Source organism: Chiloscyllium punctatum, chromosome 10, assembly GCF_047496795.1.
Source record: "Chiloscyllium punctatum isolate Juve2018m chromosome 10, sChiPun1.3, whole genome shotgun sequence".
NCBI classification, from domain to species: Eukaryota; Metazoa; Chordata; class Chondrichthyes; order Orectolobiformes; family Hemiscylliidae; genus Chiloscyllium; species Chiloscyllium punctatum.
This window is the reverse complement of record NC_092748.1, coordinates 30,615,198-30,642,631: the sequence shown is the minus strand read 5'-3', so window position 1 is coordinate 30,642,631 and position 27,434 is coordinate 30,615,198. Positions and strand designations below refer to the sequence as shown.

Below are 27,434 nucleotides of genomic sequence, written 5' to 3'. Positions count from 1 at the left end.
GGATTATGTTCAGCATGGACTGGTTGGACTGAAGGGTCTGTTTCTGTGCTGTATGACTCTATGACTCTTTGAGGATTCCAAAGAGCTGACGATGTTCATAACACTGATGACTTGATTTTAAAAATTATTATTATTATTTTAAAATTGCCTGCCTTTAGCATCACGTCAGCTCCTGAGATTGCCTAGTGGACAATGTCTAACAAATGGAAGGCATAGAAGCTACCATATGGCCATCCATGATTCCGCTAAAGCCCTATATGACAGCAGTAAGGAGAATCTTGACAAACTTCCAGGATGCAAGCTTGACACTTAATGACAAGCATGAATTCTCAAAACCAATGTTTACATTTTTGTCATATATTGTTCAGATACTGAATCACAAATGACAGAAGCAATCTGGAGCCTTCCACCACCCAGCAATATTACAGCACTCCAACAGCTCATGGGAATAGTAAGCCAGATGGAGAACTTCTAAAACCATTTAACCAGAGTGAATGAACTCTCAGGCAATGTTTGTGACAAGGGAAGGCATGATAACTGTCTTGACATTGTCATCAATCATTTGACTGATTTGTCCCAGATCCTTGTACATTACAAGCCTGACTTTCCAACTATAATAACACCAAATGCATCATCCTCAGATATGGAAGCAGTCTTATCATAGAATAATACAATTCCTACATTGTGGAAGGAGGCCATTTGGCCCATTAAGTCCTCACCGACACTCCAAAGAGTATCTTATTCAGACCTATTACTTAACCTATTACTTTACATTTCCCCTGACGTGTGCACCTAATTGACACATCCCTGATCACTATGAGCAAGTTAGCATGGCCAATTTGCCTAACCTGCACATCTTTGGACTGTGGGAGGAAATTCACACAGAGACAGGGCAAATGTGCAAACTCCACACACAGTCACCTGAGGCTGGAATCAAATCTGGGTCCCTGGCACTGTGAGGCAGCAGTGCTAACCACTGAACCACCATGCTGCCCATAACTTCCCTTTCGGTTTTATCCACTAGTTATCCACAATGGCAGACATTGTCATGCTGACCTCAAGACCTTAATTCCTCAAAGGTGGGTTCAATAATCTGCTTTTCTATAAATTGGGCTGTTTGGGGATAAGCGGGAAAAAAACGGTGACAACGTTTTCACCAGCTGGCTAAAGCAGGCTGGAATTGATTGTTTCCAACCGGGTAATAGCTGACTGATCAGTAGTGAGGATAAACTGCTTCCAATTCGGAAGTATCATAAATACCCAAGAACTGGAATCAACTATTTCTGACTGGTGTCTCATACCGTTGGTGACTCCTTTAACCATTTTGGTTCTGCTGCATTGTTTTCTGGGCCACCATGTAAGGTTAGGAAACATGATGGAGCCATAGTCCACAGAGTGCCATCGTTATCTCTCTTCATTAATGAGAAACAATTGGTGATGTATATATTGAGGACAATCATCCACAATCATGGAGTAGGGTGGGGAAGCGAACCTCTCGAACCCATGCTGTTGGCTTATTAGGCACCATACTCTGACCACCTCACCAACTGAGCTAACTGAGGCAGCAATCTTGGAAATAAGATTTCTTTAAAAATAGAAGACAAAAGGATGCTAGAACTCCTCGTTGTGTTTACTCCACACAATGAGCTGCCATATATTATTACAGTAACACTGACTGCAGTCCTAGACGATTGCTGTTTGTCCACTTCAGTGAGGAAGAGACATCTGGAAATTTTGTATTCGCAGTTCATGATTTTCCATCTGTTAAACTGAGTGATTGAAAATTTATGGGCAGCATGTGTGTTACTTCAAAATATCTGTTACCAGAAAATTCATTCTGATGAGCAGCAGGCATGATCAAGTGTATGCTAAATTGTGGTGCATTTAAAATGATTCTGCAGCCTTCCAGATTAATTTGTTCTTATGTGTATTGATTTAATGATAAATAACCACCTCACAGTCTGACAACTACACAGCTTGCAGTAACCTCGATATCTGTAAGCATTCTTTCTTCATAAATCAAGCAGTAACTTAGAGGGATGACAATGTTGCGTCATGCTGGAAACTATTTGAATTTTCTAGTCTGTACAGCACTTCTTAAATGTCAGTAGCCCGGACTGGTCTCCTGAGAGCAGAGATGTTTGTGATGAAGTAGAGTAGCCCTGTTCAAAATCGGGAGGTGTTTTGATACAGTAAGGATAAACTGTTGCCACTGGAGGAATACTTGGAGCACAGATTTAAGAGACAAGAAGGAGAAATTTATTTATGCAGCAAGTTACGACTGAAATATGTTACTTGAAGGGTTGGTTGAAGCAGATTAAAAAGTGACTTTCAAAAGGGAATTGGATGAATACTGAGAAAAAAGTAAGTTCTACAAGTTCATGGGGGAATGAAAGACAGCAAAGCAGATAAATCGAATACCGATTTCAGAACCGACAAAGGAAGATTGGGCTAAACAGCCTCCTGTTGCATGTTAGAATTCTATGAATCCTTCAAAATTGATATCCTGTAGCTGACCAGGAATGGGAGGCATTGGCTAAAAAGCGAGGAGTTGGGGCCAATTGAGGTTTAATAGACCATTTTCAAGGAGACAAGTGATGCACACCAAATACAGCCGCAGCCTTATTTAAGTGGAAATCATGGACTCAGGCACTAAGCGGATATCATGATGCAACACACCTGACAGATTGCTGGCCCACAGATTAGGCCCCATTGATGAGGGACAGTGAGGCTAAAGTCACCTGGAGTAACTTTGTAAAGCTCGTGGCAGCAGACATGCTCATTGCAGCTATTTTCTCTTTAACCTGTTCAGAGCTATCATTACATGCCAATGGAGCAGGCAGAGCTTGAACCTGGGCTCCCTGGCTGAGGAAGGGACACTATATTGCACCCTCATTAGTTCTTCCTGCTCTTTGTACACTCTGAAAACCAAGGGCAAAATTGCAACTGTTCTACACTTATGCAGTGGACAAGGAAGACAGTACGTTGGGAAGTTGAATATTTGTGGAGCACATTTTGCAGTGACTCAACTGTGGAATTAGTGCCTGCTTCTAGCTTTCCAAACCAATTGTATGGTTGCTGTGCAGAACGTCAAGCCACACATGCTTGTTCAACCCTTACTATTTGAAGGGAGCACAGCTGGGTAAGGAACGGATCCAGTCTACAACTGTCAGATCAGGGAAAGAGACTGACCAGAATCATGCAGTCGAAAAGACTTTATGGTATAGCAGGAGGTCACGCAACACATTAAGTTCAATATGATTTTCTGGACAGCAACATTCTTTTTCCACTCTATTTCCAAAGACCTCTAAATGCATTTTCCTGAAGTGCTCATCCAATTTCCACTTGAAGTCATTGTCTTTTTCCAGTTCCACTGTTTTTGTATGAACTGAGCTCTGGGTCATTAGCACTCACTGCAAAAAAAAAAACTCCTGCTGCATCTCATGCTCAAAACATTAAACATCTGTTATCCAGACCTGTAATTAGATATTGGGAACAGATTTCCTCTGTTAACCTTAGCTAAATCTGACATAATTTGCACACCTATCAAAGTATCCCTCAACTTCTCCTTTGTATCTGAGAAGAGAAACTCTCACCTCTGCTATTTAGTCTTGTAACTAAAATCCGTCATCGCTGGACCCCTTCTGGTAAATATCCACTGCAACATCTGAAGGAGCCTCACATCCTCCTTAAACTTGTGCTGACAAGAAGTGGGAGCAATCCTCGAAGCTATGGCCGAACAATTAGCTTTATGAAGTCTTAACTTATCTTTTCTACTTTTGAGCGCAGGACTTTTAAACATGTTTTGCTATTGGGTCTCTCAAAATGTTATTATAAGATCAGCACATACAAAAGATGAACTTACAGGTCTCTGATCCACAGCAATCTTTAGAAGTATGCTCTTAAGTCTATGTTGCCTCTCCTTACGTCTTCTGTCAAACTGCATCACCGCACACACACCTCTCTGTATTAAAAGTAAAAACCCATTCTGCTGGTTTACTGATATACTGTTGTTGTTAATCAGTATGATCCCATTCCTCCAAGTTTGGTATCATCTGCAAATATTGTAATTTTACTAGGTATTGCAATATTCCATATTACTTATATATAACAAAAACCACACTGGTCATTTGGATTTAGAACTGTCAAGCATCCTGCAAACTGAAGGACAACAATTTACTTGCTGTCTTCTATCCTCAAACCGTTTAGTTTATCCAAACTGACACAAATATCCTCTAATTTGGACTTGAATTTGTTAACCAACATTTTGTGTGGTCTTTGTTAGGTGCTTGCTTTAAACGTACTTCCTTGCTATCTTTATAGATAACATTCATTGCATTCCTTTTGCCAGCATTCTGTGTTACTTTGTCAAAATAAATCAATTAACCAAGCATGATCTTTATTACAAATCTGTTCTGGCTCTCTTTAATTACCACAAACCTCTCTGAGCTCCTGTTCATTTGTACCTAATTTTAGTTTCTAAAAATTACCCAGCCTTGATGCTAAACTGACTACTTCTATTTATTAGAAATACCCTCACACCCTTCACCTTGGAAAGTTGTTGTAAGCTTTCTGCTATCTCCATCCAAAAGTCTTTGGCACCCTGGAATTTAAGCCACTTGGCCTAGGTGGCTTATCCCACTTTAAGCATAGCAAGCATTTCCCTGTATATCCTGCCTATCATCATTATCGTTCCTACTCATTCCCTTGACCATCTCTGCTTCAACTGATACTTTGTCAGCATTCTCGTTATCAGTTAGCACTGAGTGTGTTAGACTTGTCCAGCATCTCTCAGCATAGAATAGGGTTCAAGTCCCACCTATTCCAGAGGTGTGCCACAACATCTGTGAATAGGACGTGCTGGTGTTGGACTGGAATGGACATGATCAGAAGTCACATGACACCTGGTTATAGTCCAATAGGTTAAACTGAGATCACAAGCTTTTGGAGCACTGCTCATTTGTCAGGTGTAGTGAAGAGAAGCACACAGGCAGGGAGATCAAAAGATTGTACAAATGGTGTGAATGGGGTGTCGACAGGTTGAATAGTAGGTTTCTGCAGGTGATCAAAAGTGTCAGATGGTGTGAGTAAAATATCAATAACTGAATAGCAAGTGAAGAGATGATCCATAATCTGATTAATTGAGGCTGAGAGATAATTAGAAAAAATCAAAAATAAGGTGGTGCTGGAGACAAACCAAATGGCTGGAATAACATGATGGGTGTAAGAGTCACATGCCAAGGTTCTAACTGAGTAACAAGTAATCCAAAACTGTACAAACTAATTAAGGTATAAAGATCATAATGATTTATCAGGGTGATGGTGTCAAAACAAGACAGTAAGAAAGAGTTTACAGACACAGAACAGTGTGGCATGGTCACATGTAGCACAACATGAACCCAAGATCATGGTTGAGGCCGTCTTCATGGGTACAGAACTTGGTTTCGCCTCGGCAATTCTGTGATACTGTGTATCTTGAAGGCCACCTTGGAGGACACTTATCTGAAGATCAGAGGTTGAATGTCCTTGACCGCTGAAGTGTTCCCCGACTGGGAGGGATTGTTGCTACCTGGTGATTGTTGTGTGGTGTCTATTCATCCTTTGCCGTAGCATCTGCATGGTTTTGCTGATATACCATGCCTCCTGGCATCCTTCCCTGCAACGTATGAGGTATACAAAATAGGCCAAGTCACATGAGGATCTGCTGTGTACATGGTGAGTGGTGTTCCCTTGTGTGATGGTAGTGTCTATGTCGATGATCTAGTTTGTCTTGCAGAGGTTGCTGTGACAGGGTTGTGTGGTGTTGTGGTCGCTGTTGTCTTAAAGGCTGAGTAGTTTGCGAACGATGTCTGTTTGAGGTCAGGTGAGTGTTTGAAGGGAAGAAGTGGAGGTGTAGGGATGATTCACCATCATCAATGGCATGTTAGTGGTTGCAGTGAACACAATAAAGTTTCTCCGCTCTGAGGAAGTACTGGAAAATGAAGAGTACTCTATTGAATTCTGTGTCTGTCTTCTGAGGAGGTCATTGCAGTTTTTTACTGTGGCAAACCTGAATTGACATTTGATGAGTTAAGCATCATAAGCTGTGCACATGAGGGTCTTCTAGCATCTGTAGGTGTCCATTGCATTCCTCCTCATCTGTGCAGATCCTGCATATGTGCAGGGCTTGGCCACAGGGGATGGATTCTTTAACATGTTTAGGGTGGAAGCTAGAGAAGTGCAGCATCATGAGATTATCCATGGGTTTGCGATAGAGTGAGGTACTGAGGTGTCCATCCTTGATGGAGGTGAGTGTGTCCAAGAATGAAACTAATCAAAAGAATATTCCATGGTAACTGATGGTGGGGTGAAACTTATTGATATTGTTGTGTACTCATCCACCTCATCCTTGACCCACAACACCTTCCACCTTTGACAATAAGCTCTTCATTCAGATACATGGAACAGCCATGGAGACTAAATGTGCTTCTCTTCATTCTATCAGACAAAGGAACAGCGCTCCAATAACATCTCTGAACTCAATGGTAAGCAATTACCTTGAATAGAACCCACCTCATATCTAATTTCCCGTTTCCTATTTGCACCAGAAAGATCATGATTGGGTTCCTTTTAGTGTCCGCTGTCGTTCTATCCTCACACTCCCTTTTTGATAGTTTTACTTATTTCTTCTTCAGTTCCCCACTTGATTTATTGTATTTTGCTGGAATTTACTTCACATCTGTCATATGTTCTCCTTTTGTTTCATCAGGCTCTCCTTCTCCCTTGTGATCAAAACAGATGGTTTTGATTTCCCTCTCCTTTATTCTGATTGCAATGTACCCAGTCTGCACCTCAAACATCTCCTCCTTTAAGGTCACACTGGTTCACGAGTTGAAGGTTTTCTTATCAATACAGTATTTAGCTCTATTTGATTCTGGCTCGAACCCCTCTCATATCATTGAAATTAGTGCTCTTCCAATTTAGAAGTTCTACTTGAATTTGTTTGTTTGTGTGTTTCTGTTTTCACTTCAAATGTAAGTTAAATGATAAATGATCACTGTTACCCACTGCCCAGTTGGCCCTAGTTCTAGACCCAGCATTGCCTACTTCCTATGTGGACTGAAAATATATAGATCAAAGATGTCCTCTTAAATACATTTAAAAATATTGTCTCCTTCTCTTCCCTTCTCTTTACTTTAATGTAATCCCAATTGATTCTTGGATAATTAAAGTGCCTTCAACTACACATCACTGTAGTTCTTACACATCTGTGATCCTTGCAAATTTCCTGCTCTCTATCTTACTGTCTCTTTCTCACCTGTTAGAGGCCTACAAAATACCCTGAGTTAATTGGTCATGCTCTTCTTGTTTCTCAGCTCAAATCAAATATTTTTTATCCTTGTCTCCTGAAAAATATTCAAAGTTTCGACATGAGAGTCTTCCCTAATCAGACCTGCCACCCCAACATCCATTTAACTTTTCCTTATTTTTTCTGATCATTTTGTTTTCTTGAACACTCACTACAAAATGAGATCATTCTGGATCACATTGGTGTCCAGCAGCTCCAACATGCTGTAGCTGCAGCACATCAACCATTATGTCATTATAGTCATAATCACTCAAACCAAGCTCTTCTGGACAGATCATGTACAGATGTCTGACACCAGACTTACAAAGCAACTAGTCCACTCCAAATTCAATTGGAACAGGAGGTTTCCAGGAGGACTGTGAAAACTATTTAGGGATGAGAAAGTAAAACATCGCCACATGGATATCCCTGGCTTGTGACCAACAAAAATAGAGAAGGCTTTACAATACCCAAAAGTAAATTTGAGGCAGTGGGGGATTGCACCAGTCTCATCTCAAGCGACATATCTACTCAACCCTTTAATCACCACCTACCTCACAAGCAACTGCAGCATTGACAGATCCACACTGGACCTTTCAGCCATCTCAGACCCCATTTGCATTACAGGGTTTAGACTTAACTCCTCCAAGGCGTTGTCACTCCCTGCAGTCTCCAATGCTGAGTATCAGTTGAGTGCATATACTGCGGATGTCTGCACCCCTCCTGATGGTCACCTATCTACCAACCTGAACTCTCTCTGTCTGAGAGGGAATTAATGGGAACTGATAGTCCAGTGATTCCAGCTACCCTTCAAACTCAGAGATTCAGAGACCAAACTGAAGCAACTGGAAATCCTTTAGATGTGAACATCCTGGTCAAGTGAAATTCCATATGGTGCTGGAATTGCAAGCAACAGGTATCCCTGATTCAGCAAAATTTATATTCACTCTGTCAGAATGAGTGTTACACTTTCTTCAGCTATCAATTTGAATGAATGCCTCTAGATCTGCTGTGTGCTCATACACTTTATTATTAATCCATTTACTGTTATACTTAGCCTTCTATAGACGATGATTATTTTCAATTTTTATTGCCTTGTTTCTTGACCCTCACACTCACTTTGCTCGGCTGTTAGCTCCCAGGGCTTTTCCAGTTTTACGTTCCACTGAATTCTCACCTACTGCTGTCCTTTGGCTTCCCTCATATTTTTTTTTTCTTTTGCTGGTTTATTCTCACAGCTCTCTGATCTGTCTGACTCCCACAGGCCCATTTTTTCTCTCTGAGTCCTGCTGATACAGTGCAGCTGTAGCTGTGGGTCTCTGGCACTGTTTTCTATCAGGTCTACATCCTCTGATGGTTGTACATCCAGCTATAATATCACTGAACTTGGAGCAATTTGAGCAGACTTTTGCAATCTGAAAGAGGAAGCATTCTACTCCAAAGCGTTAACATTCTTGTGATTAAATATTACTATCAGTATAAAGGGATTAAATCATTTTAAAGTTCATCTTCTGAATTATATGGGATGATCTGTTAATGATTTAATCATGACTTTGTCATCATCACAATTTTTTTGGAACTGATGGGAATTTCTGAGGTTGAGCTTTCTTGATCTTTGAAGGTAGATCTTTGCTGGGAGTTTCCGAAATGGTAGCCACAATCAAATGCATTTGAATCTCAAACATATGGTGAAAAAGCCATAAAACTATTTAACAGAAATATTTTAAAAATAGCCAGTCACAATTGCTATATTGAAGCAATCTGCCACTGTTTACATCCACAACCATAACATGAAAATAAGACAAGAACTGCACTGCCTGTCCCTGTTAGGTTGATTGTAGCTTTAAATTTATACGTAACTCTTTTGAAAGCTGCATTCCAAAAGATTGGATTGCTTATTTTGTGAAAATACCTTCCCCTTATATCTTTTTCTTATAATAAAGTCCTATAACCAAATCCCCAAATTAATATTGTTTCCTCATCAGAAGTGGATTTCTAGCACTCCATTTGCTTGCAGAGAAAGGATAAATGAAACTCGTTGATATCTAATAGGTCAACTCTCTCACCTCCAGTTTCATTCAATCCATTCATTCACTCTCTTTTGCCTCATGTTTCACTGTTTTATAGATGTCAATGATCTGTACTCCCCTCAGTTTTCTTCTCTTCTCATCCTCCTTCTATTGAGTTCCAAGTTTATTGTAACTCCTCCCTTCTCTCTTTGACCTGCCAAATCCAATGCCCTACATTTCTCAGGATTAAAATCTATCTGCCACTTTCTCATCCACCTTATGTCTGCCTGCAGTTTGCAGTTTTATTGGTTTTTAGCAGCCCCATATGCAGTTTTCCTTACCATGCCTCCTACATTTTAAGTCTAAATTATTGGATTTGTGTGAGGTTATCCATTTTGGAAGGAAGAATGAAGATGCAGAGTATTTTTTAAGAGTATTTTTTAAGAGTATTTTTTAAATGTTGCTGTTCGAAAAATACCTTGGTTTCCTCATTTTTAACTTCAGAAAAAGATGACCATTTACTTCACTTCAATCTAAAGACTGCAAACCTTTCACAGGAGTAATGTGTATCATTTATAAAATCATGGAAGGTACAGCGCAAAGGGTCATTCACCAGCATATCTGTGCTTCCTCTTTCTCAAAGGTAGCCAATTCATCCTGTATTGCTGTTGTTTCCCCAAACGCATGCAATTTATTGCCTTCAAGTATTTATCTAATTCTTTTTCATGATTCATATTGAAGCTGCTTCCACTAACCTTCAGGAAAGCACTCACAATCATAACAATTTGTTACATAAAACATGTCCTCTTTTTTAGCCAATTGACTTCAAGTTATGTCCTCTGTTTACTGATCTCTGTCTCACTAGAAGGAATTTATCCATGTATACATTATTAAAATCAGGATTTTGAATCCCTCCCAATCAAATCTCTGATCTGCCTAATGATGTCAGCCTGTAGTTTACAGCTTTGTCACTCATTGCTAGCCACAGAGGCAGTTTTCCAATCATCTGCAAATTTCATAATCATATTTGCTATATTTTAAGCCTAAAATATTGGATTAGTTTGAAGTTATCCACTTTAATAAGAGGAATGGAGGTACAGAGTATTTCTTTAAATGATGAGAAATTGAAACACTTTGCTGTTCTAAGACACCTTAGTTTCCTTGTTCATGTCAATGAAAACTAGTATTTAGGTGCAACAAGCAATCGAAAGATAAATAGTACGTTATCCATTATTGCAAGATCATTTAAGTAAAGAGCAAAGATCTCTTGCCTCTGTTGTATAGAACACTGATGGGACTGTACACGGAATATTGCATGTAATTCTGATTCTCTTGCTCAAGGATGGATATACTGAGAAAATACAACAGAGGTTCACCATACTGAATCCTGGAATGGTGGGATTAACTATTGGGGAAATTGGAACTGCATTTTCTGCATTGAGAAGAATGAGAGAAGGTGTCTTAAAAACCTAGAAAATTCTGAAAGCGATTGACAGAGTAAATGCAGAAAGGAAGTTTCCCCTGGCAGTCGAGTCAAAACCAGGACACAAATTCTCAGAACAAAAGGCAAGCCATTTATGACTGAGATGAAAAGGAACTTCTTCACTCAGACGTGATGAATCTTTGAATTTGTTCCCTAAAATACTGTGGAAGACCAGACATAAGTAAATTCAAGGCTGGGATTTATAGATCTCTTGGTATTAATGATGGCAAGGACTGTGAAACTCCTCTGAAAAGAACCTAATCGACCCATCAATCATAAATTTGCATTTCCTGCCACTGTGTCAATTTTGAAGTAGACTTTACAGAGTGTCTTAAAGGAGGAGAGAGTGATAACAAAGCTCACAGATTTAGAGAGGGAGTTCTGATGTTTAGAGGACTGAGGCACAGTGACCAAAAAGTGGGGAGAAGCCAATTTGGTTAGTGCAAAAGACCAAAATTGGAGAAGCACAAAGAACATAAAGGTGGTAGAGTGAAAAGGTCAAAGTAGACCCCTTGCATGAACCCTCCGCAATTTGTTTTCCTATACATTCTGAAAGGTGTTGTTAATATTGTAATACAGTGAAATTCACCTTTTCTAATTCTCAGTAACAATTTGTTCAGTTGTGGCAGTGTTAAGTCTCACATATTGTGAAGATTTGTAAGTGGATTATATCCAAGAACATTAAAATTTCTCAGAAATAAAATTACCCATCAGGAATGCACTTGGTTAGTGCACTGAAACATCAGATACATTACACTATAAAACCATACTGTCTGCAAATATTTGTGTGCTGTGTGGTTGGTCCAAATGATAGAGTTAAAGATTTTCCTATATTGAAACAAAAACTGCAGTGAAATATGTATATCATGGAATTGGAACTGGAATCGGCTACAGATTGGCAACCCATGAACACACATATATATACATATATATATATATATATGTCTATGTGTCAAACTCTACAAGGCACACCATGTTTGTTGGATCCTGCAAATGAAACTTTCCTCCAGATATTGCAGGACATTAGATTTGAAGTATTCCTAATTCACTTATACATTCTGGAAAAAGAAGCACTGGTTTAATTTACATTAGGAAACAAAGGCACTATTATTTATTGCACTTCCAACCTTGTATCCACAGCACTCAAATTTTAGACAAAAGTGACCAGTTACTTCATTTTGATCTAAAGACTACTAACCATTCATGAGACCTCACAAACTGTAGTGTTTATCATTTATAGAATCATAGAAGATTCAGTGCAAAGAACTATTCATCCAACATATAGAGTCATAGAGGTGTACAGCATAGAAATAGACCCTTTGGTCCAGCTCGTCCATGTCGGCCAGATATCCCACCCCAATCTAGTCCCACCTGCCAGCACCCGGCTCATATCCCTCCAAACCCTTCCTATTTATACACCCACCTAGATGACTTTTAAATATTGCAATTATACCCGCCTCCACCACACCCTCTGGCAGCCCATTCCATGCATGCACCTCCCTCTGCATGAAAAAAGTTGCCCCTTAGGTCTTTTTTCCCCTCTCATCCTAAAACTATGCCCTCTAGTTCTGGACTCCCTCAACCCAGGGAAAAGAGCTTATCTACCCTATCCATACCCCTCATGGTTTTATAAACAAATATGAGATCACCCCTCAGCCTCCAACGCTCCAGGAAAACAGCCCTAGCCTATTCAACCTCTCCCAATAGCTCAAATCCTCCAATCCTGGTAACATTCTTGTAAATATTTTTAGAACCCTTTTAAGTTTCACAACATCCTTCTGATAGGAAGGAGGCCAGATTTGCACACGATATTCCAACAGTGGCCTATCTAATGTGTGGTACAACCGCAACATGACCTCCCAACTCCTGTTCTCAATACTCTGACCAATAAAGGAAAGCATACCAAATGCCTTCTTCACTATCCTATCTACCTGTGACTCTACTTTCAAGGAGCTATGATCCTGCACTCCAAGGTCTCTTTGTTCAGCAATACTCCATCGGACCTGACCATTAAGTGTATAAGTCCTGCTAAGATTTGCTTTCCCAAAATGCACTGTTTAATTGAAGACTAACATCCTTATTTTTATGTGTTATAGCTTTCCGTGACTCTTGCACTTGCACACCTAAATCTCTCTGCATCTCAAAATTTCACAGTCTATCATCACTTAAGTAATACTCAACTTCCTGCCAAAGTGAACAATTTCACATTATTATCCAACTGCCAAATTTTTAGCCGTTTACTCAACATATCAATATCCATCTGTAGCCTCATTATATCTTCTTCACAACACATTTGCCCACCTATCATGGTGTCATCTATGAATTTTGCTACCATGTATTTGCTCCCCTCATCTAAAGCATTGATGTAAATTGTAAAGAATTGAGGCCCAAGCACAGACCACTGTGAAACTCTACTTGTCACATTCTTCCAATCAAAGACTTATTAGTACATACTGTCTGATTTCTGCTAGGCAGCCAATCTTGTATCCATGCTAATACATTACTTCCTTTACCAGAATGTTTATTTTCTGCATTATTCTTTGGTGTGGCACTTTATCAAATACCTTCTTGAAATCCAGTCTGTCAGAACTTTTACTTAATCAAGCAAATTTTGGAAAACCAACACAATGCATCTACTACCCAATTGGTACCTCATTTAAGACTCTAAGTCCATCAGGCTTGGAGACCTGTTGACCCACAGTTTGCCTGGTACCATTAATTTCAGAGTTCTAATTTCACAAAATTTCTCCCTCTGTTCCACCTTCTGATTTACTTCTATTACTGGAATGTTTTATATATCCATAATCTCTTTATTATCTACTATTAACCTGGTCATTCTAAAAGATGAGAGACTTAACAAACAATCCATTTTCAATATATAATTTCAGTTACATCACACTGTGAAATTTTGCTATAAATTCTGTGGCTTACGATCTGATGAAGGAGCAGTGCTCTGAAAGCTCGTGCTTCCAAATAAACCTGTTGGACGATAACCTGGTGTTGTGTGATTTTTTTTAACTGATTATTGTTGATTATCACATCTTTTTTCTTCTATACACTCTCCTATCTTGTGGATACTGTGAAGCCTGCAGACCACTAATATATTAGTGACTTCTCTTATTATTCTTCATCTCCAACAAAGCCAATTCTACATCAGAATCTCCTGAACCAAGCTTATCTCTAGCTATTTCATAAATGTTGACCTTGATTTAACATTATTACTGCTCCTCTTTCACCTTTATCTCACTTCCTATTCATCTTGTACGTCGTACACCTCTCAATATTCAGTACCCAATCCTTTTCATCCTGCATCTACAACTCCATAATGGCTATCCAATCATATTTATTTACATCATTATGCACTGTTGAATTATCCACTTTGCTGTGAATGCTACATACATTCAGGGACATAGCCTTTTAGCTTTTATTTTTGCTTCATTCATGAGACGTGGGTATCATTGGCTATCTTGTTTAACCCTTGTTGCCTTGAGAAGGTGGTGGTGAGCTGCCTTCTTTAACTGCAGCAGTACATTTACTGTAGATAATGCCCTTAGAGGGGGAATTCCAGGATTTTGACCCAACAAGAGGGAAGGAAGGGCAATATAGTCAGGATAGTGAGTGGCTTGGAGGGGAAGTTGCAGGTGGTGGTGCTCTCATGTATCTACTGCCCATGTTCTTCTAAATGGTGGTGGTCATTGGTTTGGAAAGTGCTGTCTAAGGAGCCTTGGTGAATGTCTGCAGCGCATCTTGTAGACAGTAAAGAGTGCTGCTATTGAGTCTTGGTGGTGGAGGGTCTGATTGTTTATGTCTGTGGTGGCAATTAAATTGGCAGTTTTGACTTCAATTATATCAAGCTTCGTGAGTGTTGTTGTTATTAGTAATGTTATTGTTTTTTTATTTTTGTAACCTGTAGTCTTAATAGTGCAATCCTCGGTTTTTGTTCTTTCTGCCTCTTTCTGCCATTCTCTGATCTTCATTTCCTTTATTACTCTTTTTCTGACTTACCTTGTCTCTATTCATTGACATACCACATCATTCCATATTAGATCTCTTGCTCTAACTGTTTAGTTTAAAACCCTTTCTACTTCCTTAGTTATGTGGTTGATAAGAAGACTGACCCTAGCAAGGTTCTGGTATGGGCTGTCCCAACAATACAGCTCACATTTTCCTCAGTAGTGGTGAACTATATTGTTGGGATGGCTCATGATCTAGAACACACCTCTCCCCTGTCTGTCTTTGTAATTTTCTGTAATATCGCTGTTCCTTCCCTGTTGTTGGATCAAAATCCTGGAATTCCCTCCCTAAGGGCATTATGGATGTACCTACAGCAAAGGTACTGCTGGAGTTCAAGAAGGCAGCTCACCACCACCTTCTCAAAGGGTAACGAGGGATAAACAAGATAGCCAATGATATCCACATCTCATGAATGAAGCAAAAATAAAAGCTAAAAGGCTATGTCCCTGAATGCACATAGCATTCACAGCAAAGTGGATAATTTTGCTAATTTGTATGTGGCTTGGATGATAATTCAGAGACTGCAATCTTTGAAGTTCTGCTTTTTAATTTAGTGTCTATGCTTTCCATACAGAACCTCTTTCCTAATTCCACCAAGATTAGTGGTAGCTACATGGACCATGACCACTAGTTCCTCCCCTTTCCACAATTAGTTCCTTTCCAGAGATGAAAACTGTGGCACTTTTCATCAGGAAGGCCCGAAATGTGGATTCTCCTACTCCTTGGATGCTGCCTGACCTGCTGTACTTTTCTAGCGCCACACCTTTCATCTCTGGAAAGCATAGACACTACATTAAAAGGCAGACCTTTGAAGATTTGAATCTCTGGATTCTCCCGCTCCTTAGATGCTGCCTGACTGCTGTGCTTTTCCAGCATCACATTTTTTGACTTTGATCGCCAGTATCTTCAGTTGTCATTTTCTCCAAGTTCCTTTCCAGCCCTGAACCATAGCATCAGACAATCAACATCATGGCACTTTGCTGCAGAGAACAGTGTCAATTCACCTCACTATATTACCCACCACTACTACAACTGCTACCACTTTCTTTGTTGCTTCCCTCACTTGAATGGCTTCCTGGACCACAGATCAGTTCCTGGTCAGTTTGTTCATTCACCCGTCAGCCCCCGTTCTCTCCCAAACAGGCTCAGACAACCTCCAAACTATTGGACAATTGCAGAGGGTGACAAGGTTGCTGTCCTGTGCTCTTGGTCTTCTTACCTGCCTTACTCACAGTCACACCTCCTGTACTGAGCATCTGTCCAAATCAAAGTAGCTAATCCTAAGTAGTGTGACTACCTCCTGGCACTTAGAATCAAGGTCATTTCCCCCTCCCTGATGCATTGCCTCCAGCTCTCAACCTCTGAAGCTGCCTGAGTATACTGCAGTTGTATTTGCCTCACATCACAATGGTGGTGCAGCCTTGACATATCATCTCTCCTACCATCCCTAATGATTTCTAATTAATTAGTTACATTCCCTTATTTGTACTGCTTGTAATGTATTTTATTCACCTTACCATCAATATGTGTACTACATTAGAATTTAGAAAAACTACTGAACCACTTCTTTGAGGCTCACCAAACAGCTCACTCCTTTCTCTGTTGTACAGTTGCAATCACTTCCAAAGAAGATTTCCCTCAATTTTACTTTACTTTCTGTACGTGTTTGACTGTAAATATTCTAATTCAAAATTCTCAGTTGAATATCTGTGCGGATCCTCACTGGGGAATGCTGCTGTTCACACCACAATTCCCCTGGAGAGCGTGCCCCATTAAATAAGATTATAGAATCATAGAATGGCCAAAGCACAGAGGAAGGCCACTCTGCCTTCTGTAACCATGCTGTGGCCCCCTGCCTGCATAACTCAGCCAGTTCCATTTGCTTGCCTTTCTCCATGACCCTGCAAACATTTTTTTTCTCTCTCTCATGATGGTTATTTCATTCAATTCTAAAAACTTCAAATAAATGTGCGGCATGGCAGCTCAGTGGTTATCACTACTGCCTCACAGCACCAGGGACCTGGGTTTGATTCCAGCCTTGAGTGACTGTCTGTGGAGTTTCTCCCCGTGTCTGCATGGGTTCTTCCAGGTACCTCCACAGTTCAAAGATATGCAGGTTAGGTGGACTGTTCATGGTAAATGTAAGGATAGGGTAGGGGGCTGGCCTGAGTGGGATGCTGTTTTTAGTAGTAGACTTGCCAACTTTAAGTGCATTTAAATGGTCATTGGATAAACATATGGATGAAAATTAAATATTGTAGGATAGATAGGCTTCAGATTGGTTCCACAGGTCAGCGTAACATCGAGGGCCAAAGGACCTGTACTGATCTGTAGTGTTCTATGCTCTATGAGGGTCAGTGTGAACTTGATGGGTTGAATGGCCCACTTCCACACTGTAGGGGTTTCATGAATCTGTCTCTATCATACTCTGTGACAGTACGTTTACACCAATAAAAATCTCTAGCCAGTTTGAAACAGTAAATATCCAGTGACCCCCCCATCCCCTTCAGCATTGAACATAAAATCTGTGCATTGTTTTCTGCTTTTCAATCCTAATGCATTAAAAGTATTTCTTTGTATTAAAATTCACCCGCGTCAGCCTGTCCTATCTGTTTGTTTAATTTTCCATGGGATATGGTGTAACTGACCTGACTAGCGTTCAGTGCCCATCCCTAGCTGCCTTTGAACTGACTGGCTTGCTGAGCTTTCAGAGAATGGTTAAGAGTCAAGCACATTGTTTTGGGTCTGGAGTCACATAGAGGCCAGACCAGATGAGGGCTGCAGATTGTCTCCTATACCCTAAATGGTGTTAGTGAATGCACTAATATTTTATAACAGTGGTAGCTGTCCATTGCTGATAGTAGATTTCAACTTGTTAACTGAGTCGAAATTCCATCAGCTGCAATGGTGGAATTTGAAGCCAGGTTTCCCAAACGCTTTAGGGTCTAGATTAGAGTGGTGCTGGAAAAGCACAGTAGGTCAGGCAGCATCCGAGGAGCAGGAAAGAAATAAAAACTCTCCCCTCAACGTTGGGCCGATTTTACATCAGTGGGGCTTCAACTTTCCGTAGAAATTCGCTCTTTCCCAAGCTCCTGAGCACAGCCATACCTGGCCTGCAGGTTTTGTCGCGCTGCCTCGCTTAGAAACACATTGTCAAAAAAAAACAATTGATCTTTGCAAATCTGCACAGATTTAGCCATTTGAAGAGTGGGCGTCTCCAATGGAGCGAACTTTTCCAGCTCATTTTACTCAGAAGACGAGAGAGGGACGCTGAGGTTTCGGAGTCAGGGGAAAGGAAGCAAAGGAGGTTTGGAGAGGCGCCCAGTGAGCTCAGCAGGTTGACATTTTCAGGCTCTTCCCGGGTCTGCTTTTAATTTATAAATCTGGTTGGAGTCGCGGGCGTGTCTCTTCGGAGCTCGAAGGGGGTGACCAGTTCTGAACGGTGTGAGTCCTCCATCGAGTCAGCTCCGAGCCTGGGCTCACTCTGCAGGTACTGCCACAGCTTCCCATAGCAGCCCCAGCCACCGTCCCGCTCCCTCCCACCTCCCACTGTGGGGCAAGTCAGCGGCGGGCACCAACAACTCTCCCCAGCCTGACCCTGAAATGACCAGAGAGTGAACACTGAGACAATACCTCGGACTCTCCCGCCCGGCAACTGAGGGGTAAGTCGCCGAGAGCTGGAGTTTCTCTCTCTGAAACTTGAAAGTAAGTGTGTGTTTTAGCAATCTGTCAGTGAGCAGGGTATCAGCCAGGAATGACAAGGCAGTCTGTTAACGGTGGGACTTGGCAAAACTGCAGCTGTGGACAGGGAGATCTTACATCCCAGTTTCTTGCCGATTGATAGTGTTTTTGAGGGGAGCTTCCCTCCGAATTGGGGCTACCCGTGATTTAGGAGTTGAGAGGGACTGAGATTACTGCAAGGGGTGTGGGGGGGTGGGGGGAGTGATACCCAACCTCGCTGTATTTATCTAGCGCCGGGTTAGAGTGTACATGCCGCTGCTGAATGGAGTTTCTGAGTGTGACGGCTCGGTGTGGAAAGGGAACAAAGCGGGCAAGCCTCTGATCTAACCTTTTAGTAAACTCAGAAAGGCTTTGGGCTTTGGGGGGGAGGGGTATGGGTGAAGGGGACAGAAAAGGAAGGGGGATAATAAACAAAAAAGAGGTTTCGGGTTAGAGTTTTTGACAAAGGTGCTGAGAGAGAGAGAGAGAGAGAGACCAGGCTGAGCAAGAGAACAAATTCAGCAGCCACATCTGGGCGGGGATAGAGAGAGCTGGTCATGAAAGGAAGGTGCTGGTGTGTGAGAGAGAGAGAGAGGGAAAAAAAGACAGAATGCGGCGATGATTATAGCTATGACAGTAAGAAGTTGAGAGACGTGGGGAATGAGAGGGGAGTGCTTGTGGGCAGTATCGAGTTTGGACGTGAAAATGACAGGCATTCCTGCAGAGACCCAGGCACAGCAGCCTCGGTACACAGTGAACCGCTCCAGGCCATTGGAGTTCATGTCCTCTGCCTTTTGCTGTTCGTTGCTTTAGTTCGGTGGGCGAAATAAACCAGTTGCCTCCGTTGTACCTACAAATTCCGATCTTCAGGTGTTGCCCAAACGGGATTTGATCTTTCATTCAAAGAAAGGCTTGTCGGATCTCTGCTGGATCTAACGACAACGCTTTGTAAGAAACGCGATCGCCTTTTTCGCACTCAACATGACAGTATCATGACTATTTATTTAAAAGGGACTGCTCAATCAGTCTTCTCTTCGCCGTGAATTCCGGCAGCACACCCATCGGGTGGAGGGCACTCGCACTGCGAGCTTTAGGTCCCCAGAAACTTGGAAAACTCTGTGGAAGAATAGAGACACTATCAGCACAAGGGTTAGTGCCGTCAGTGATACAGTCCCAACCTGCCCTGGGGGGCACATCCCATTCTTACTGAGATCCAAGCTCAAACTGAGCGCAGTCTGAGCATTCAGGCAACACAATCGACATGAATGGAAGCACGACTCCCCCCATTCATTTCGGAGGTGCTCAACTTGCAATAGAATTGGCGAGAGAGGGAGAGAGAGATACCGGTACAGTCAGATGTTTAAATTAAGAATCACATTATACCAAGTTATAGTCCAACTGCACCAGCCTTCACAGCGCTGCTCCTTCACCAGGCCACTAATGGGGCAGGATCATCAGACACCGAATTTATAGCAAAAGATCACAGTGTCATGCAATTATTGAACAAACCTAGATTGCTTTTAGAATGGGTTGCAGCTTTCGGTTTATTAATATGCAAATCCCAGAACTTCTTTAAAGTCACTTTCTGGAGATAACTTAAAGGTTTTATTTTTTGAAAAGGGTGACCTCACAGCTCAGACTTCATCGGCAGTCTTATGACAGACACAACTTTTCACCTGGAAATTTGAAAACCTGACTGTCTTCAGCAAAAAGTAATGCTTTAGCTGAATTGTCAGTCTACTTTGTTCAAAACGTGCACCGAGCTGTTAGCCCCCAGGATTTTAGAAATGCCGTTTGTTTTCTGTTTGGGTGAGAAATCGGGCTGAAGGACGGAGATCCCTGTTTGGAGACAGCAGGAGGGCGCAGAGTTAGGCTATGCCCTGACATTTTAGGAAATACTAGGGAAGTAACAAGGTCTGCTTTATTTTAAAAAAAGGCTTCTCTTCCAACCTTTGAAACAGGAGGTCGGTGGGGAGTAGCAACACCGTTTAAAAAAATCTCTTTCAAATAGTAGGACATTATAAGCACAGGGTTAGCATAGTGATACAACCCCCATCTGCAATTTCGGATAGTGTTATAGTGTAGTGTGATGCTAGAATGGAGGTGGGGGTGTGTGCTGTGAGGGACTGGGCCCTTCCTCTCACTGAGACATGTGGACCACTAGGACTCGGAAGTCGAGAGTGTGGTGCTGGAAAAGCACAGCAGGTCAGGCAGCATCAGAGGAGCAGGAGAGTCGACGTTTCAGGCAAAAGCCCTTCACCAAGAATAAGGCCACGGAAGGTCAATGCAAGTTGCTCAGATTCTTGGAGATAATATCAATTGGGAAGAACCCTGTCAAGTGTGTGTGAGAGAGAGAGAGAGCAGACAGCAGTATGGCAGCTGGCATTTCACACAGGTCCTTTCTAAGATCTTGCAGAAAGAAAACGTACAGATCATATTTAATGGGTATTCGTCAGGCGAAAGGTTGCAAAGAATCAGATTATGATAGTTGACTGTCCATTAATGGGGGACAATTTCAACTTTAGCCAAAGAAATTGGTGGGAGATGGTGAGATACCCATGAAAATGTAAAAAAGAGGCTGGAGTTAGTTTGGAGGATAAATCGGTGTTTCGGTGGGACTTGGCAAAACTGCAGCTCTGACGGGGAGATTTTACATCCCAGTTCCTTGCCGATTCAGGTGCTTTTGAGGGGAATTTCCCTCTGACTTGGGGCTACCCCTGATTTAGGAGTTGAGAGGGACTGAGATTACTGCGGGGTGGGGGTGGGGGGGAGGGGGGGGGTAGTGATGTCCAATCCTGGGTGAGCTACAAATTGGTTTTGGTTTGGAGGGGGTAGTTTGGGGAATGGATCACTGGGCTGGAAAATCTGGTCCATTTAAAAACTCGGCAATGTTAAGTTGCAGTCTTGCTTAAAATGAAGGTCCTGGGTTGCTGTGACGGAACTCTGTGGAGTGATTTGGGGTATATTCGGCAGGTTCTTTGTGCCCCCTTCTATCCATACTGAGTTGCTGAATTTTCAGCTTGAGTCACTCCTTCCTTCTTCTCACTGCCAACTGATGGTTTCTCGCAGTCTACTCATCCTTCACAGATTCTCCTGACTTTACTCCTCCACCACCAGCTAGTTAGGAGTTACCATGCTCAAGAAACAAAATAAATTCAAAAAGATTCAAAACACATGAGGAAACATTGCTTCTTCAATGTATAAAGCTCTGGGACAACTCACTTTTTTATTCACAATGCAACAATTTTCAGTATTGCTCATTAAATATTCTTCATTAAGACATCTGCCACCCAGTTTGCTGAGGACAGGCTTTTGCTAAGTGGCTGCCTTGATATTGTTAGTAGAAATTGCTTCGGGGTCTCCCTAAGAGGATGCCTTTTTAAGTATTTTGATAATTATTGCTGCTTGATAGTGATGAAGATCAGGACCATTCAGGTTTTTACTGTGCCGTATTCCAGATGGTGCCAGGATAGTAAGACTCCACTGCCACTGGTAGCAGCTTACCTATCCATTAGGAAAACCGCTGCAACAAGTTATCATCATAGGATCCCTGGAAGCAGGCCATTCAGCCCATCAAATTCGCACCAGTCCACCAAAGATCATCCCACCCAGACAACTTTGCATTTCCCATAGGGAAATGTCTCCAAAAATGGGCAATTTGGCATGTCCAGTCTATGTATGGCTTTGGGCCACGGGAGGAAACCGGTGCACACAGAGGAAACCCAAACAGATGCAGAGAGAATGTACAATCTCCACTCAGACAGTTGTCCAAGGGTGGAATTGAACCAAGTTCCCTGCAATTGTGAGGTAGCTTTGCTAACCACTGAGCCACCATGCGTCAACCCTAACATTTTGTGTTATTGCAGAGCAGTGAGTAACAGCAACTCGATTGCTCGGTTTTATTGCCACAGTCTATGCCTGCCTGATAGTGGCTACCACTGACTGCTACAGAATTATTGGGTGGGGCAGATAACTTGTACTCAATGAAATATTGTCCATTTTAAGCCATCAGCCAAGACAACAATCTATCCGTAAGCTTAAAGTCATCATTCTGAAGTTATGCCCTGGTTTTATTCTGCCATACTGTGAATCCTGTTCTCAGGTCTGACCACTGAGGTGTGAGTGAAATATCATCGATAGGAATGGCACAGATAGAAGCTGATAGCTGGAGTAAGAGGACTGCAAAATCAGGAAAGATCACAGGTTCTGTTTTTGTTGAAAGGAATGGTTCTGACCATTTGTAGAAAGACACTTAAATCCATCAAAACGCACACTTGCAAATTCAACTGCAACAGGAGAACAAAACTATAGGCACAAATTGGTTAAAAAAATGAAGTCAGGAAGCATTTCAAGTAAACACTAATCAGTAACTAGACTGCCTCCATTAACAGGATGAAGGAGCTATTTGAGAGCTAGATAATGGACGATGAGATCATAGGCAATTAAAATTATCATAAAATGTTTCCTTTTCTGAACCTATCTATATGAGTTAGAGTTTGAGAAGTATGATCATTTCAATATATTAATTCGGGGAAGAGAGTATGTCAAGGTTGGTGTATTTGAGGTCGAGGAAGAATAAATCAGGAACATTTATCGAAAACCTGACCAAAGTAGAAATAAAATAGTTAATGTCACATGTATTATTTGATGCTATCAAAAATCAAAAAAATACACAATGGATTTAACTAATGCTTGTTCATTTTTAGCTTTGTAACATGCCCTGTACAAGCAGCAAGTCTAATGCAAGGTATAATCAGCAGCCAGAAGTATTCCATTTATCGTGATTATTAGGTAGGTGTACATTACTAGCTGTTAGAGCACAGTTATAGAGACAGATACCTTCTCAAGTATTACTATAATATGTAATTACTTCAAACTGTCCTATAAGGAAAATGGACCTTAATTTTAACACACTCTGATGGAAGTTAACAAATGAAATTGTTGCTGGCGATAGGAACAGGAGTTGCTCATTCAACCCCTCAAGCCTGTTCTTTCAACTAGATCATGACTGGTCAATGCATCAGTTCCAGAGACTGCTTTTGTTCCATGTCCTTTGCTGGTCTCAACAAAAATAACATCAATCTCCGTTTTGAAAATTTCAATTGATCTAGGATTCATAGCCATTTGGGGACCAAACTACCAGATTTTCAGTACTAAATGGATATCATTGAAATCTAGGATTTGTTTGAGTTAATCCCACAGACTGAGGTTTTCTACCTTTACTAATTAAATCCCTTTGTCATTTTAAACACCCTAAGTGATCAGCCTTTAGCATTCTAAATTCAAGAGAACCTATCATTTAATTTTGACCAATAATCCATAACAATTATTGATTTGTCTCATTGTTGGAATACACTTTTACACATAGCTCCATGAGAAGTTTCCTCCAATTTCTTTTGCCCCTCCAATTTTCTCCCTTGCACATTATGATGTAATGTATCACTAGAAGTTAATGAATATTGGAAAGAAATAATGTCCAAAGGCTTATTTGCATTAACAAACCCTTATTAAATTTTATTTTGAAAGAAATTAATCTCCTCCATAGTTAAAGATCAAAGATTTGCATCTTAACTCTGTCAATATATCTTGTTGTTTTTGGATATTATGAGAGTGAGAAAGGAATATAATATGCATTATAAAATACTGCTTTTTACTAATATATTTCTTCCCAAAATTTGTATTCCTTATTACTGGAAATGATTATCTATTTTTCCATGTGATATGAGAATTCCTCTAACCATCTACATTGTGCATGTCTGCAACTAATTCCATAAATGTAGAAAAGTCTCAACCCCAAAACATGTACTACTTTTGTAATATTTTAATTTTCCTACCAGTCATGATTTTCCTCTTATTGTTTCCAAATACCTCTGCCCTTATAGTAGTTAACCACAAATAATAAACGCTACCTGAAAATCATTACTGTCAAATTTCATGGTGGGGTAAAGTGTATATTTTGTTCCCTGCAGTTTGAGGTAAACCAAGTTTTGCTTTCATGCCCAACAATAAAGAGCAGTATGTATTTAACAGCTACAATATATAGCTTTTGAACAAGAAACATGATGTTAACTGCTTTGCCTTTCCGATTATATTTAATGATGTTATTATCTTGCACTGTGGGATTTGGCTTTTCAGCCAAACTTCTCTGTTTTAAAAGGGGTACCTTACATAGACATTAACATTCCTGTAACATTTCCTCTCATATGTTTCCCTCCCCTCTTCTCCCCCTCCCCCACACACATCATGCATCATTCTCTTTTAAGCAAAGGGGCCCTGACATTACACTGTAAGATACTAGTGCAGACATGCTCAATTGAGAAATTCCTTTCTGCACTATTTTAGTGATGGAGTAACCAAGTTAATGATGTTACTAGAGCCATGTAAAGAGTGAACTTGTCAGGAAAACAATAATTCTTCCCATACTACATGTTACAATGTAACTTTGTCAATAATAAACAAATTTGAGGTGTATAGTCATTAAGTAATAGCAATTAGCAGCAAAATGCTATTTGTCTGTTGCTTATCTTCAAGTGAGAATATCTAGCAGTTGTGGAGTGTGTTCATTATGTAGCACCGTTTTACTATGTGAGAAAGCCTACAAATAAATTCAGCGGGATCAAACATCTGCTACACATTAATTAGAGCCCCAAGATACCGAGATGACTGTGCTGAATCAACAGCAATTGCCTGCTATTAATTCCTTATGAAGCTGACACATATTTCCTTTAAATACTTATATTTAATTCACTGCCTCCCCCTAAGTCATGCAGGATTAATGACTATTATATGTATAAATCCAACCATAAGATCTGAAATACATAGGATACATTGCTGTATAAACTCATACTCTAGAGTTTGAGTACCAGTGCACAAATTCAACAGTTTGGAGCGTTCAGACAGCAGAAATAAAAGACATGAAGCAGCCTGTAACTTTACCTATCTGCTCCCCAACACAAACAGACATACATACACACACAGAGAGACCAGTGTTCCTCTGGTGAGAAGACAATACTTTCCCACTGTTTAAATTCAGCAAAGTAGGTATTTGATCTGGTCTGGAAACAGCAGCTCCAATTATAGCTGTGATTTGGAGATGCCGGTGTTGGCCTGCCAGTGTTAGCGCCTTTTTAAAAAAGGTTAGATTCCATATGGTGTGGAAGCAGGCTCTTCAGGTCACCCAGTCCAAACCGAACCTCTAAAGAGTAACCCACCCAGACCCATTTCCCTCTGACTAATGCACCTAACACTCTGGGCAATTTAGCACAGCCAATTCACCTGGCCTGCATATCTTTGGATTGTGGGAAGAAACCCACACAGGCACAGGGAGAATGTGTAAACTCCACACAGACAGTTGCCCAAGGCTGAAATCAAACCTGGAACCCTGGAGCTGTGAGGCAACAGTGTTAGCCACTGAGCCACCGTGCCACCTAGATGTCGATCACATTTCATTCGTTCTCTTTTGCTTCCTTGAGCAGGATGGTCCATTAGCATTGTAGTGATATTTCTACCTCTAGATCTGAGGGTGTAGTGCTCAAGCACTGCTTCAGATAGACATTACAAGCAAAAATTGGAACTCTTGACCTGAATTATGGGTCAAACTCCTTGTGAGATATATAGCAGATGTGAGCAATTCTCTCACTATGTGAGTGTAGCAGTTTTTAAAAAAAACTTCTACTGTATAGACTAACCAGATCCAATTGCTGTCATAAAAATGGAAGCTAGATTGCAAATTCTTTTTACGACTTCACATTATCTTCTTGGGAAGAATATGCAGATGTGAAAATGACAACTACAATTAGCAAAAAAAAAGATAAATAAGGTCATCTAGGGTACCTGCCAAAGTTGGTGCAGGGACTGGGTGACAAATGCACCAAACTGGTTTTCTGTCCACAATGAATTACATTCTGAGGGCAACATGCCAGTGATTTGTTAATGAATTCCCTTATATGGTTAAAAAATCTCTTGCTGGCACTATAAACGTGGAAAGCCACTTCTCATATCACAGATGTTTTCTTTCTTTATAAACACTCACATCATTTGTGGTGATATCCCTGTGATGCCACCTTTTTGATCATTTATATTCCAAATCTTCGTCATCTTACTTGGAGGCAGGACAGTCTCATTGTTCACTCATGACATTTCAGACTTAGCCTCTAGGGGGTGTGCTGATAACATGGTCTGTCAACAGTCTGCACTCTCCAAGTTTCCCTTACTACAATTTATTTGTATCTAACAGTGTGAAAAGCAACGTGTGGAGCCTGGAAATTTTGTGCAATTTATTCAGAAAACTTCCAAAAAGTTAACTAGATTATAAAATGCCAATTTATCTTACTTAGTTCTGCGGAGCTCAACTTTTGGGAGTTCTGCTGTTGGACTGTCATCATTTTGCAAGCGACGAGGTACTCCTTCCAATCTCCCGATATTGACGGTGGTGATTGCCACAGGTTTGAAAAAGTGTGAACTTTATCACACTTTATTCCCCGTCACCTCTCGGCAGGTGTGCCAGCAAAACAGAGGCGGCAACTTGAGAATTTTGCCAAAGTTCTCTATTGGAATTGACGGCAGACTCATCGCCTCAGATTGGAGGAATCACTTCAAACTCATCCACGGTGTGTCCTCATGAGGAACTGAAAATAATATCTGGCACCTCGCTATTGTGACTTATTCGCGCCCTAGTTTATCAAATTCACTGGCCTGCCTCACATGAAAAATGCTGTCAAAGTTGGCATTGGATGACTGCTGAGCAGGAATAAATGAGAAGTCACCCGGATTTAGTGATCATCAGCCAAGAAATCCAAGTGACTGATTTATGAGTAAGGTGTAGTCAATATTTGCATGCTTTTTTTTGAAAGGTGTAAATTGCCGCTTAAATATCTAAGCT

At 40.9% G+C, this 27,434-nt stretch overlaps 1 protein-coding gene across 1 annotated transcript in view; it reads left to right on the top strand.

Moving 5' to 3' along the window:
* The first annotated feature begins 18,176 nt into the window (after positions 1-18,176).
* The window catches only part of col6a3 (collagen, type VI, alpha 3), a 152,092-nt gene continuing 142,834 nt past the window's right edge, over positions 18,177-27,434 (top strand). The window contains exon 1 of the mRNA XM_072578754.1: positions 18,177-18,495. The gene's annotated coding sequence lies outside the window, so the exon portion shown is untranslated. The remainder of the gene's footprint in view (positions 18,496-27,434) is intronic.